General features: G+C 39.2%; 1 long non-coding RNA gene across 1 annotated transcript; it reads left to right on the top strand.

Moving 5' to 3' along the window:
* The first annotated feature begins 6,822 nt into the window (after positions 1-6,822).
* LOC129350444 (uncharacterized) lies at positions 6,823-13,586 on the top strand. Its single transcript, XR_008603848.1, has 3 exons — positions 6,823-6,917; positions 7,803-7,903; positions 12,235-13,586. It is a non-coding gene; the product is annotated as an uncharacterized LOC129350444 (long non-coding RNA).
* Positions 13,587-15,951: the final 2,365 nt, after the last annotated feature.

Below are 15,951 nucleotides of genomic sequence, written 5' to 3'. Positions count from 1 at the left end.
ACCAGCTCTAGTAGGTAAAGTAACCAAAGGGACACATTTCAACCTCTTAACGGTTGCAAGATCTAAAACAAATAAACAAACAAAAAACTAATTTAGAACTGCATTTTTTGACCACAATTTGGATGGGTTGGGTTGACATAAGAATGTTAGTTATTTTGTCAGTGTAATACAAATTCAAACTTCTGCATTATTTGATTTAAAATTAAAGTGGACGTAACTCAATGAAATTGCCTCGCTAACCTTTTCTTCACCTCAAGTTCAGGATTTCTATCTGAACATGCCTGACCAATTTTAGACAGTTAAGACTGGTAATCTAAAATATATATATATTTTTTCTTTTCCTTGGATTGGATAAGCTAATTTCCCTGACTCTGGATAGTTTGTTGGTTGAACATAACTTACTTAAAAATGATCATAACTCAAAAGGACTGATGTAAACTGTATCAGGGTTTTTGTTTATTTGTTTTCCTGAGCCCAGTGTTATCCAGTTGAAACCTGCAAGTTTAATTCAACAAGCAGCTCTGAAACAAGCCTGGACCGATAGAGCTGGTGCATTATGAAGCAGCTCTGCTTGTTCAACTACAGTGGTGGAAAAAAGGTTTTCAGACACCCTTAAAATTTTACACAATCTCAAATATTATAATGAAATATTTGTGGGGAAATCTTTTTTGTGTTTCAAAAGGTGTGGCTGCATTAGACAGACACAAATACAAATGATTTTTTTTTGTTTATTGTTTACAAGAAAAACTAACAAGACTAAATTCTTGACAGTTTCAATATGTCAGTTCCCAACACTGTCTGTATCAAAGTCAACAAATAACAGAATGTGTTCAAAACTGAACAAAAAATAAATAAACCATCACATCATCATGAATATTTAGTAGTCCTGCCATTAGCACACAGTAGAGCTCTAATCCTGGCTTTCATGTTCCCCATGAGCCTTTCACACTGTTGAGGGTTAATCTTGTCTCATTCTTCTTGAATTACTGCTTTGAATGCTTCTAAATTCCTTGGTTTATGCTTTGAAACAGATCTTTTGATAATCCACCTCAGATTTTCAATGAGACTCATGTCTGGGGATTGAGCTGGCCACTCTAAGACCTGGATACTGAGCTCCTGCAGCCAAGTTCTACTGGCCTGGGATGTGAGGCAAGGGGCATTATCTTGTTTTGGACAAAAAAACACTCAGTTTTGGGCCCAACAACGCCGGGCTAACCTCTGTCTCTCATTGACCAGGGGCTTCTTGACAGCCTTGTAGGACCTTAAGCCATGATCTAAAAGTGCAGGTGGAACACTGGAGACCAGTTTGGGTTGATCACTGCTGCTGAAGCTCCTGTGATGTCATTCAGTGGTTTTCCCTGCACATGCTGATCAGGATGTGGTCATTTCTTGAAGAAACCCTTGGACGTCCACAGACCTTGGTTTGTCCTCCAAACTGTTGGCTTGTCTGTATTTCTGCAGAGTGTATCAAACTGCTGAAGGAGTGCATCTGCACTTAGTGGATATCTGGCGGCAGCTGTATCCTTCCTGGCTGAGAACCTCTATCTTCAGGTGTGTTTCCTGCTTTAGGTTCCTTGTTTTAACCATTTTTTTCTCTGAAGAACTTTCAAATGTGCTGGCTTTATATAGACACAAAACACGGCAACAAAAACAGTGTCTTTCAATAAAGAGCACAACCTTCGTTAAAGGATCACTGTTACCAAAATGACCCAATACTCAAAATTTCTCATGTATTTTTATAGACCCAATCAATTTTAGGTTTCGTATGGCTTTTAGGACGTGTTTAGTATTTTGGCTGTGATTGTACTATAATAAATTGCACTTCAAGACCTAAGAGTGATTCTGAATGCAATATTTTGCACATGCATGGCGTGGGGAAAACTTTTTCCACCACTGTACATGTATCCCCACTGTACTAAAACGGGGACGGAATTTTTCTCTGTACATTCCTGTCTGAAGTTTACTACAAAAACTAAAGCACAATGTGTCACCTACTTCCCTTAAAAAGTGCAAGGAGTATTCTTGGAAGCGATTTTTGGCAACCTTTAAAAGTTGCCTCATTAAGCAGGCACTCATATTTCATTTCTAACTTACAGTCTAGTACATAAGAGAGAGAGAGATTAGCAAACAGGACAGAATAGAGGGAGGGAGGGGACTTAATGAAGCAGCTGGTTTGAGGTTTTGGAGCAAAGAAGCATCTTCCTTGTCGCAGTTCATGTAGCTCCTCATTAGACTGGCCTCCCTTCATTACTGCCGTTTGCTTTATAGGGAATGACAATGTGTATGACTGCGCACACATCCCCTCTCTGGCACACAGATAATCACACAATGTCCACACAGAACAAAGCTGATCCAGAGGTAGTGTCTCCCCTCAGCTTGTTCTGGTGCTGAAGATTGCTGGGATTTGTGTAATTGTGCACTGAGAGATGGTTGTCCATAACGAGCACCGGGGGAGGGGAAATAACTCTCAATCTGTCAGTCTTAATCAGCAGCTCAGTCATCGTGATGAAACACTTCCAAATAATTTAAAACCCAGAGGACAGTGTGAAGAGAGCAGATCACCACTGATTCTTACATGTTACACTGTTTATATTTGTTATCGAGGGGGAAAGTGTGTTCCAGAAGCTCGATTTCACATTTCGGATTCTGTTGGTTTTGCTGTGACAAAATGCAGTTTTCAGATGGAATGAAGCAGGATCTCTAACATCCCCTCAGCACAAATCGGTCTAATTCTTAACTGCATCAACAGCATCATGTATCAGTGGGGGAGGGGGTGTTCATATTCATATTGTTTACCGCACTGTAAAAACACTCCAGTGTCCTCCAAAATGTGACTGAAATCATAGTTCAGAAGTCTCATCAGCAAAATGCATCCAAAGCAAACGTATTCAGTATAGAATAAAAACATAATTATATACTTTTAGGGTGTTATTACTGTGGTCATAATGTTGTGGCTGATGGGTGTATATCCTGCAGGAAGTGCAAAGTCACAGCCTTTCAGAAACATTCCCAAGAGCCCTGTTTGCTTTTCTATGTTCAAAATGGGGGTCAGTGTGACCATGTAATTAGCGGACTGACACGTACCCTACTGCAGTATGAAGAAAACTGCATGCGTGTCCACTTTGAAAGGTCCACTTTGATCAGTTATGCACTATGAATTGGCCTTTATTCCTCTTGTCTTCCAGTTCAAAAGCGTATGGCTGAATTACTCCAACATGACAAATTGCCAATGTGCAGCATATTGTAGTTTTGCAGTGTTTGAACAGAGTCGTAGGTGAGCTGGTGTGCTCGAGCTGCAGCCAGCAGTGAGAGGTGAGTGGAGAGAGAAGCATGGACTTCATAGATCTGCAAATCTGAATTCTATCCAAGTCAGTGTAAAGCAGAACCTCCTTCTGCTTTAAAATTTCTTTCGTTATTTTGTGTGCTCCCAAAATTTGTGACCATGTTGCGGATGTGCAAAGAAAACAAATGCAGCCAGAAAATTAACTCCTGTGTTATGTCCATCCACTAGAGACATTTTAGTGATTTCCACTATGGAATCTAACCTAGCTGGCTTAATGTGAAGGCAGGGTTCACTTGGATACGACGCCAGTCTATCACAGGGCTACACAGAGAGACAAACACACTCACACCTATGGACAATTTAGAGTTACCAATTAACCTGAGCATGTTTTTGGACTGTGGCAGGAAGGAAGGCGAACCTGATGAAAACCCACAAAGAGAATGTGCAGACTCCACACAGTAAGAGCCCAGGCCCAGATCCCCTTAGTTATACACTACTGTTCAAAAGTTTGGGGTCACTTAGAAATGTCCTTATTTTTGAAAGAAAAGCATTCTTTTCCATGAAGATAACACTAAATTGATCAGAGATATAGCCTTGACATTGTTAATGTGGTAAATGACTATTCTAGCTGGAAACAGCTGATTTTTAATGGAATATCTATATAGGGGTACAGAGGAACATTTCCAGCAACCATCACTCCTGTGTTTTTCTGTGACGTTGTGTTAGCTAATGGTGTTGAAAGGCTAATTGATGATTAGAAAACCCATGTGCAATTATTTTAGTACTTGAATAATAGTGTGAATTTTAATGGAAAACACAAACTTTTGAATGGTACTGTATAATATATTCTATATTACACAATTTTTTCAACATGTTTGGTGTGAAAACTCTTTACTGCAGTAGCAGTCAAATAAACGTAGTGGAGTACGATTTGCATTACTTTATTACATTCCTCCACTAGAGCACAGTAATACAATTGATTGACAAGTTAAAACCACATTTTAAGTGACTAATATTTTATAACAGTCCATGGACAGTGCAGTTACACCTCTCACCTCTGAGGATTACACATCCATTACTCCACCCATGTGCTTGGAGGAAGGTCCTGAGCTGTTCTATAAAAGTGCAATCAGGATGTTTAATTAGTAATGACCTGTGTGAGTGAAAGGCTTTGGAGCTACCTGCAAGCCCTGCACACACACACACACACACACATATTCACTCACAGACCATAAAGCATGATCAATGAGTGTGTCCCAGAGCCGCCCTGACCTGGCTGAACAGATGTGACGAAGACAGGAAGAACAGTGGACACACAGATCATGTTGCAGCCATTATAAAAAGATCTGCTGCCTTCCAGAATACAGACGTGCAGAGCGGGAAAACTCATTTCTCCTACGGTGCATCCTCCCAATCCTCCCTCCCAATCCTCAGAGCCTGACTCATGGAAACAGAAATCACTCCCCAGACACTTGTATTCTGTATTCAACAGTGGGGATTGCTGCTGGTTGTGGCTGTCTGTGTGTGTGTTAAGGTTATAAATTATCAAACACCTGCATTTAAAATCCAGTGCCATTAAAAGCACATTAACTACAGACTAAAACCAAAACACTCCATAGCAGAGGTAGAGGAGGTGTGGAGTTCAGATATTTGCATCACTAAACCAAAAATTGTTTAAATCAATGATAAAGGCACATTTCAGCTGATTTCATGCTTTGGGACTGCTCTCTCTCTCTCTCCTTTGATCAGTGTCGCCTGCTCTCCCTCCCCGCATCCATCATTCCCTCCATCCCTGCACTGGGTTGTTGCCATAGAGACAGGTTGCCAGGTTGCAGACAGTGAGGCTGAATGGGTTAATTAGGAGGCGGAGCTTTTGCAGACCTCCAGATGGTAGTAAGCCCTCCTTCACCACAGGTCTCCAGGGACCTCCTCTCAAAGAGAAAAGCCTCTCCTGTTTAGTATTCACCCCATCACCCGTCCATCCAGGAGCTGCATTTATGACCCTGTAGTCAACAATGTGGGATTATGGAAAGTGAGGGAAAAAACTGGATAGTCCTCCTCTTTAGCGCCGCTTGACTGAGAAAGGCTTACTGGAGATCTTTTTCTTATCCACTGGTCTGAATAAAGGAGGAACGTGACACCACGTGACCGTCACTATGACCTTCCAAAAATAGACAAACAACTGTATGTGAAACAGCAGCTTTTATTCTTGAACCACTTCCTGCCTTTCGTTGTCTTCTGTAAACACTGTAAACATGTTGTGCATGCAGTAAGCCATCTTACATTGTTTTTGAAGAACTCTAGAAGTGTGTGAGCAGCACCACCAAGTGTTTGATCTCATGCAGGACAGGCTTTTTTTTTTGTCACACCATTTACAGCACAAATAAACATATATTCCAGGCATGTCACAAAGATGCTATTGATAGCATCAAGATGCTATTGTAGAAAAATAGCAGCTAAAAGCAAATAAAAGGTTACTACACTCACCAAAGAGCCGTCATTACCACTGGTTGCCATGGTTGACCGCGGTCCTTCCGTCGTTGTCACATGACCGGAGGCTAGGCATTGGTTCAGTGATTTATGCCCAAGTCCCCTGATGTGAACAGCAAATTGTTTTGAGGCTAATTTTGAACACATTGAATTTTGAAATAGTTTCTAAAATTTTGATTTGCTAAATTCAGGCATAAAAAACACATATATAATTTCGATGCAAAAAAAAAAAATCAAAGTTAGAAATTCAACAGCTTTTAAAATTCAAAATCTGGTGAGTCTGACAAAGTCTGAGAGGCCTACACAGCCTCCTCTCACTCATATCAGTTTTCTCTCATAACAAACACTCTATGATACTCTTACTCCATTTCTTTGTATTTTAATATTATGCTGGTTTTAATTACGTTTTTAAATCTTTTGTGTGATTTGGATTCTTTTGATTCCTTGTTAGATTGAAGAATGAAGGATGACACTTGACTGACGAATTTTCAGGTTCAATAGCAGTAAACCCTTAATTTTACCCTAACAGCTGGGGAATACACAAAACAATGTGTAAGTTAAATGCAATACTCTTACAACCGCTAACATTTACAACAACTTAAATTAACCTTGGCTTTAACAATAGAATTCAACAAATGTACAGAATTGGTTACATGAAATAATCAAAATTGCTCTTCTTGACACCAAACGGTCCGCGTATGTTTTGGCAATTGGATTTTCCGTTCTGAAACGGGTATTGAAAAACAAAAAACGAGTGGTTATTTGATTTTCGTTTTAAAAAACAAAAAATAAAATTGAAATACAAGGCGTTTTTCCTTTTTATGATCATAAAGGGATATACGAAATTTTAAAAATGCTTTGATTTTCATTTTATATTTAGAATAACAAAAAAGTAAAATCAGTAAGAGACAGAAACGAAAAAAAGTCAGTTTTTTCATTTTCTGAGACCGGAAGTGGTCATCAGCAAGTGTGGAGCCAAACGACAACAAGACTCTCAGAGGGCGGAACCAGAGAGCAGTGACTGGTCAGACCATAGATAATATAGAAGACAGGGCGCTAGCGGAGCTAGTCTATATATATCCATGGTCGGCACGTCTGGTAGCATCTCTGGCTGCTGTTGAGCTTGTTTTTGGAGTAAAACACGGTAAGAAGATAAATACTTCTAACCAGTAGCGTTGTTTTGTTGTACGTTAAGTCAGCGACTTGTGAAGAGTTGTGTTTTGTCGTGTTTGAGCAGTTGGTCCGGACGCGTTAGCTAGCTAAGCGGCTAAGTTAGCTAGCGGGCTAATTAACACAGGTGGCTAACTTACCGCTGAACACCTGTTAGTTGCTGCCACCGCTGTCGGTCATTATTAGAATGACCTTCTCAACCTGTATTTCTCTGCTGTGTGTTTTAGCTTTTAAAAAACTTATTTTACTTTAAGGTTAACTGAAACACTGAAGTTTAACATTCAGCTGGTTTGAATAAAACTGCGCTTAACTTAACATTGCGCAACATTACCTCTCTGAATCTCCATAATTTCATTAAATTCCTTCTCTCTTCCACTGCTCAAGTTCAATCCAGTATATAAAATGACATTAATAGTGAATAAACTAACAACCAGCCATTGTATTTATTATTGCATGTATTTGTAGTAAAACATGAGTTGAAACATCCTACTTTTGGATCTAGAACTGCACAAGCCGTTCATTTTCAGTTATCTGATGAGTTAAACTCCCCTTTTTATGTGAGGTTGAAGCAGAAAGTCTGAGTTAAAAAAGAAAGTTGTTTATAATTTGCAATACCTGTTTTCTCTGACTGAGGCTTTAGTTTTTGATGAGCCAATTTACACGTAGAAACTTTGTTCAGGAAAATCTCTCAGTAGCTCAGAGGACAGGTTGCTTTTTACACAACCTTGTAAGAGAATGTCTGTCAATGCTTTCAGCAGAATTTAGAAACACAACACTTCCTAAACATATATTTTGAGGCTGTGAGGTTGAACGTTTGAGAGTATATCAGTTTGTTTGTTTGTGGTCTTTCTGTTTCTAGGTGGAAGCTGAATTAGTGAGGATGACTCCTGCTCCTGTCATCTCTAAGCTCCTCACACATCTTTACCTGCACATGAGGAAAATCACTCCTGTAGAATGCAGGTATGTTTGTCATTATTATAAAAAGATGTTGCCTGGTGACCTGTCAGAAACCCATCATACAGAGTCAGCCAAAATAATGTTTACACACATCAGGAAAAGAAAAACTTGCATAGATATTTCAATACCAAATTTATTCAGACATCACAAGATTAATAAAAGTTATCTTTGGCCTCTACAATTACAAGAGGTGCTCAAAGTGGTGGCCACTGGCTTCCAGACATTTCTGTTGTGTTGTAGACGTCACTTGTTGATGCTCCATTCATGAGGGTAGCGCCATCTGTTGGGAAAACATCGTACAACAGGACACAGAGTTATCGTGATTTGATCAAACTTAGAAAGAGGTATCTATATGTATAGAAGTACTTATACAAATGAAGTATTTATAAAAGTTTTTCTTTTCCTGATGTGTGTACATCATTTTGGCTGACTCTGAACTTAATGAGAACAAAGCTGTCATTTAATTGTTGCTCTGAAAGCTTCTTTAGTGAAAACCAGCTGGTGTTCTGCTTTGAAACAAACTGCTGTTGAGGTCTGTGTTTTTAGGTTTAACCCCACAGTTTCTGAATGAACTGATAGTTTGTTTTTTCCTGATCAATGTGGACGTTATAATTGATGGTAGCATTTACTGATCATATAATCAGCATGACAATATAACAGTATAACATTTTGACCACCTTACTAATACTGTGTTGGTCCCTTTATGCTGCTAAAACTCCTCTGACCCAGTGGTTCATCAGAACCTCTGGGGATGTCCTGTGGATTCTGTGGGTCCTGTGGGCTGCAGGGTGGGTCCTACCTAGACCAGGCTGATCCTGGACTATCCCACAGATGCTCAGTCAGATGTGGATGTGGGGAGTGTGGAACCCAGGTGAACAGCTTAGCTCTGTCGTGTTCCTCGGACCACTCCTGAGCAGTTTAGTTTGTCCTGCTGAGGGTGGCAGCTGGCATCAAGGACTGCTGTTGCCATGGAGACTAGGGGGTTGTTTGTCCTGCAGTGTTTAGGTGGTGGTACATGTCAAACATCCACATGAATGTCAAGGATTCCCAGCAGAATGTTGCATTAGAACAGTGTTTCTCAAACAGTGAGGCGCGCCCCCCTGGGGGGGCGCAGAGGCATGTCAGGGGGGGCGCAGGAGACTGGGAGGAAAAGGTCCGTCTGCACGGAACTAATTAGCTGAACTATTGTTTTAACGTCGGCCTGTTTTTCGTGGCGTACAACAATACTGAAATTGTGCTGGCCCCATAGACTGTATATGCCATAGATATAAAAAAAAATATTAATAATAATGATCTTCTATATATATCTATGGTATATGCGCTGGCCGTTGAGACTCCGAAGTACAGACTCCCGAGAACGGGAGAACGCATCGTTAATGTGCAGTCGGAACACCAGCGTACTTGATCACGTCACATTCTCGGCTCATCTCCTCCGATTATTTTTACCAGCAATGTCAAACATACGGCCTGCGGGCCAAAACCGGCCCACCAGACGGTTCATTTCGGCCCACGGGACGACTTTATAAATGATTAAAATAACAACAACATTAACTGTAAATTGTAAATTTGTAAAATTGTAAATTTAAAATAATTTCTAGAACTTGACAAGTTGTTCTGATCATGAAGTAAAATACTAGATTGTTCAGTTCCAGATACCTGTGACTGAATGTTTTGTGTTTTTGTAGATAAACTGTTATCTGGCAGTTACAATGCATGTGTAAATGATGAACTGAGGCATAATAGGCTACTGTTGAAATTGAACTTGTTTTCCTTAAGAAATTTCAGGTTCATAATATTTTGTAAAAAGGTACGTCATTAAATGTGAACATTTTCAGAATGTACTTTTTTTGAAGTAAAACAAAGAGGAAAAGTTGGAGCTGTGGTTATTTATAGGTTATTATGCTGTGATTTTACTGGTGGAGCCCACTGGAGATCAGATTGGGTTTATGTGGTCCCTGGACTAAAATGACTTTGACACCCCTGATCTTTATATATATATATATATATATATATATATATATATATATATATATATATATACACGCACGAAGTTATTGGGGGGGCACGAAAGTTTTTTGTCCTCCGAAGAGGGGCCCGACAGAAAAAATTTGAGAACCACTGCATTAGAACAAGATGATGGATGTTGTTCTCTTCAGCTGTCAGTGGTCAGAATGTTGTGGCTGATTGGTGGATCTGTCTGCCTTTACTCTGACATCCAGAGTTATACAAAAGTGTAGTATGTGTGCAGCGCAGAAGAGATTTACTTTATTGTATGCAGTTTTAGTGGTCCCATCAGAGAAAATCATATCCATATACAGATTTTTATTAATTCCAGGGTTGGTTCAGTAAAGACTATGTAGCCCCGTTGAGAATAGGGCACTTAACTATATTAATGGCCTTAAAAAGTTATTAGGTTTTTATGTAAAAACCTGTTAAACTGAAAGTAATTGAGTTAACTAAAACATTAAAATGGTTAATTCAAGTTTAATTTTCTGTAAACACAGTGGTTATTTACATCGTTGAAATAAACTGTCTCTAGGAAAGAGTGTGTGTGTGTGGGAGGGGGTGATCTAACTAATTACATTTAGTGAATGAGAAAATGAAAAAACACAGACTACTCCTTTTATTTTCAGTTGACTGCTTATTGGTCAAGGGTTAAAGGTCAAGTTGTTTTTCTGTGTGGGGATTGGTCGGGGATGAGGAAGAGAATGATAGGGGGCGGGAGGAAAAAACGTGAGATGTGCGTTGGGAGAGAAGACAAGACGGGTGAAGGGAGAGGTGCTCTAGAAGCTGAACAAGGTTTTAAGAGTCCAAGTTTCTACTGACTGGTTTTACTTTGTAAATCTTACGTTTTTCCTTGTTAGCTGCGTGTAGTTAAGGACTGCAGACGCACAGATGTTGTTTTTGTCTGAGTGAGAACAATGGAGATTCTGTGAGAGCGGGGTCAGGCTAACCGCTAAAGCTAACGGCTAAGCTACAGGCGGGCGAGCGTCGTCGCGGCCTGAGTGGACTTTGAACTGGACAGACTGAGGTGCTTCTGGATAAGGAGTCACCTGGATGAGGAGTTAACTGGATGAGGAGTTGCCTGCCGCATCTCTGACCGTTTCTTTTCCTGAGACATTGGATTGTTCGTCGGCTGGCTGCTGACTCTTCAGACACCGAGCTGTGAATTTCACGACGTGGATTCTGTTAACTGCTAACTGTGAGCTTGCTGACCGGAGATCAACGCCGCTGCGGATATTTCGTGGGCTGCTTCCTGTGATCATCGTGGGTTTTCAACTCTGCACCTGGACTACGGCGAACAGCTGGAGATCGACACACAGGCCTGCAACGTCTTGGGGTTGGTGTGAGTGTATGTGTGGGCCCACAAATTAATGAACAATACTTGGTATTTAGTACAAGTTGTTTGTTTTGTGTGACATATAAGAACAATTCAGTGACATATTTGAAGGTATTCCTTTGTGAGTTTGTTTAAGGTACCCTTAAATATTTAAAGGGAAATGTTTTGTGTTATTTATATAAGTTCCAGGGAAGGTATTCAGTTTGAAAGGTATTATTGTGAGTTATTTTGTATTTTAAAATTATCAAATTGAAGGGAATATTTTTTTTTGCTATTTTATTTAAAACATTGAATTAAAGTATTTTTATTTCATTTAAACACAACCAAGTTGTTGGGGGTCAGTTATTCCAATTAGCATGTATGAACTGTGGAAAGACCTAAAGGTTTGAAGTCTTGTAAGCAAGGTAAGTCTACTCCACATCAGGTAAACCTTAGGGTAGCTACCTTTAGTAGTACGAACCCAAACAGTAGTGGTAATCAGTATCCTAAATTACCACTACTTCTAAAAAGTCGTCATAGTCTTAAATTATGGGTGCTGGTGTGCTACAATTATAATAACTACATCAGATAATTCTTTGTCGTAGTTGGGATTTTGCAGACAGATGGTTGAGAAGGTTTGCAGTTCTTGTTTTAGCAAAATATGTTATAATAGAAGATCTTTATTGTCATTGTACATGAAATTATTTGCAAACCAGCAACGCGCATCAGTCTGAGGTATCTAAAAATAAGTAAAGAAAAATGCTTCTAAAGCCAATAAACAGAATATTGTGAGGGAATATTCTAAAAAGGAAAGAAAAGCTCCATTCTCACTCCTCTCAGGATAAACTGTCATTAAAATTGACTTTAAATTTAGCTTCAACACGAGATAAAAACATTTACTTTCATTACTGATGTCAGGTTTTAATAAAGTTCATGCTTTTATAAAATGATGAAAGTGAATAAATTGTATTTCTGTGATCTGTGTTTGATTTCTGTCTTTTCTCCTGTCATCCAGATGTTCAGAGGGAGATGATGCCACATCTGGTCCAGCCGATGGAAGGTCTTGAAGTTCTCTGACTGGCCTCGACTGAAGATGGTCGTCTCACTGGATTTAAGGTTCAGATGCTCAGTAACAAACTCCACCAATGTGCCAACAGGGAAGCTTTAGGTGCTGTGGAAGTCTCACATCTCCTGATTTAATGGAGCTGCTTTGCACTTTTTACACTGTTTATTCACCAACACTTTATTTAATAAAAGTCCCATCTAGTTTTTATGAGGAATGTGATGTTTTAATTTCTCTGTGAATAACTGCAGTCTAATGCAACAGCTGGAGTTGTAACATCTGTCCTGATATTGATCATAAAGTATTGATCAGAATACTTATGGTTAGCAGTCATCCCTGAAGTTTTACATTAAAATCTTTACTTGTGTTGTGAACTTTAGTAAGAAGCAGAAACGTTAGTGTTGCCATGGATACATGAGTGTTAAATTCTGTCCATGTTTCCATTTTGGGAAATGCAGTCCAGATCCAGAATGTGGAGGAATTTAGTCTCACAATCACAGACAACAAATATCTGAAAGTCGGGTTATTGTTGTTTATCAGCACAATACAAAAAGATTAATGTTAGAAATATTCCAGTTAAGACTCTAGAATATCATGATTTATGTAAATTTACCTCAATAATATGAATGTTCAGGTTAAGATTGTACAGTGATATTTATTATGCAAGTTTAGCTGATTAAAGTTTATGACTCTGCACTAAAATATTATTTAAATTGACATCATTATTATAATATTTAGGGTCAGACCCTACAGTATTGAGATTAAGAAATCAAATCTTCTATAAAATGTAAATACACTGAACTCATCTGGATATATTTAAGTGAGACTCTAGAATATTATTTGACACAAATCTGTCTAAATCAAAATTTTAATCATTTTTACTCCAAACATTTACTGGACTGATTTAAACATTAAAATCACTCCTTTCTAATCCTCTGCTGTACGTTCAAACCTGAGACCTTAAATAGAAACACACAAGTATCTGTTTGAAGGAACTTCTGCAGAGTCCTGGTTCCAGAACATGATGATAGAATTATAGACAAACTTTAACAAAAGCTGCCTGAGAGTTTACAGGATTTTATGTTAGATTTCTTCAGTAATTTAATGAGAGCTATCAGCAATAATCAAGTGTTCATTTGATGAACTTCATTTCCTAAAACATCCAGAATTGGAGCTCATATCTTTGGCAGCTGTAAAGTTTCTGCTCCTTCAAAGTTCACAACACAATGAATGAATTCCTAAAACACTCTCAATGCTGGAGAGCGTTTGTGATGCTGAAGCAGTGACCAGTTTTTCTGTTTCTTCTCTGGAGATGCACAATGAGGGACGTCTGCAGAGACTGAGAAAGAGTCTCACCACATCCTGACATGAGGAAAAAGACTTTATTGAAGACTACAATGAGAAAAACTATCAGACAGCAGACGGCTGCATTCAAGGTGAGCTCTGAACATTTGATCTGGAACAGGAATTCAATAACGGCAGCATGAGCTTCATTTCAGTCTGTAGCTGCTGAATTCATGGATGAATCATCTGGCACTAGAGAGGAAGACCATCAAACATTCATGTCAGCTGATGGAGGTCCAAGAGTCTCACCGAACAACCAACCTACAGAGTGAAGACCTTGAATCTGATTGGACGGCCTCCTATTCAGCCACGTGTGAACAAATGCCTCTAAGCTGATTTGTTTTCTAAAATAAATCTAGTTTGAGTCCTAATCTATGCCTGTTTGTTTGCTTCTTTACACCACTGTTAACAGTTTAGGCTGTTAGATTGTTCCAGATAAGACAAGTACAAGATTCTTCAGAGCCGTTCTACCATGAGCCTGACAGGAAGAACTCCAACAGCTACTGAATGTTCCTGTGGTTCCCTCAAGGCTACAGGAGGAGCCCTACGAGGACGAGCTGATCCACCTGATGGTGGCCAGTCGCTGCGGTTCAAAGCCAACACCGACTACGTGGACTTCTACTGGACCACATGGAGGCCTTCAAACCGGACCAACAAGTTCAGCGACTCCCCGACTCGTGGGTCTGAGGATGCTGCCGAGCCTCGGTCCAGCCGGCCTCCTGTCTGTGGATGTTTGAGTGCTGAGAGGTTTGTGGATGCATGTGAACGTGTCTGTGTTGAAACAGCAGCTTTTGACTCACTAACGCCGGGAAAAACCAAGAGCTCCTTTATTTGTGACTTCCACTAAAAAACTGATGAAAATAAGTTTGCCAGGGTTCTGACTGAACAGATTATTAAATAATGAAAATAATCATTTAAATATTCCTTTAAACAATCCTTTTAGGTCTGCATTTCCTTTACACTGACTTCTTGGTATATGCACAAGTATTTTGGGTGGAATATACCATTAAGCCCGATGTTCAAGGGTTCTTCTGGGAATATACCATTAAACCAACCTTTTAGGTCTACAATGGAAGATTTTAGAGTAGAATATTACTCCAAACCATCCTTTAGGTCTACATTTAAGGTGGAATACTCCTTTACACCAAGATTTTTTGGTCTACATTGCAAGATTTTAGGTGGAATATTCCTTTGAAGGAACTTTTTAAGTTTATGTTCAAGGATGTTGGGTGGAATATACCATCAGACCAACCCCCAAGGTCTACAGTAGTGAATTTTAGGTGTAATATACCATTAAACTCATCTTTTAAGTCTACATTGGAGGATTTTAGGTGGAATTTTCTTCCAAACCATCTTTTAGTCTACATTTAAGGATGTTTAGGATGGTATATTCTTCCGAACCAACTTCTCAGGTCGACATTTCAGGTGGAATATTCCTCCATACTAACTTTTTTGGTCTACATTGAAGGATTTTTTTCTAAACCACCCTTTCGGGTCTATATTTGGGGTTTTAGGTGGAATATTCCTTTTAACCAGCCCCTCAGGTCTCTTTGAGGATTTTGGATGGAATACTCAGTTAAACCAACATTTTAGGTGCATGTTCAAGGATTTTTGGTGAAATCTTCCTTTAAGGTCGATGCGTGAGGACCTTGTAGGTGGAATACTTCCTGAAACCAACCTTTTAGGTCAACATTCAAAGATTTAAGGTGGAATATTCCTTTAAACCAACCTAAATTTCATGTTTTGATCATTATCAAGTGAGAAACCTCAATCCAGACTCCTCATAATGACGTTTGAGATTCATGCTGCTGTTATTTGTTTAGTCCAGACTATATGACAGAAATCCACAACTGTAATTTTATTTCAGGACTCGGTTATTAAATGTCAAAACAATCCATGTGACTCTAAAAACTCAACAGCTGTACAAACTCTAAGATTAAACTCTCCACAAGGATCCAAAATAAGTTGGACTTCTACATGAGAGCTTTAATTATTCTTCATCTACTTCCTGAAAAGTTTGGTCAATAAAAAAGACAAAAACTAATATTTTCAGCTGAACTAAAGACAGACTGCTCACATGTTGTGTTGTTGTAAACGTACTCTTTCAAATAAATACCCGCCTGACCCCCTGGAAACCAGCGTTTGTCCTGTTTTTGTGTTGCTCCTCGGCGACCCTAGACAGCCGGGTTGTAATGTTTTTTGAGCAACACACCATACTATGACGTTTTTACAATGATGGTTCTACTATGGAACCAGTTTGACACGTTCAGGCGTTCTTGGTGTGAAAACTCAGAGATTTCAGGTATCAGAAGGTGGTTTTCAACT

This window comes from Amphiprion ocellaris, chromosome 14, assembly GCF_022539595.1.
Source record: "Amphiprion ocellaris isolate individual 3 ecotype Okinawa chromosome 14, ASM2253959v1, whole genome shotgun sequence".
In the NCBI taxonomy this organism is placed as follows: domain Eukaryota; kingdom Metazoa; phylum Chordata; class Actinopteri; family Pomacentridae; genus Amphiprion; species Amphiprion ocellaris.
The sequence above is the reverse complement of the archived record's forward strand: the minus strand, read 5'-3'. Positions and strand labels throughout refer to the sequence as shown.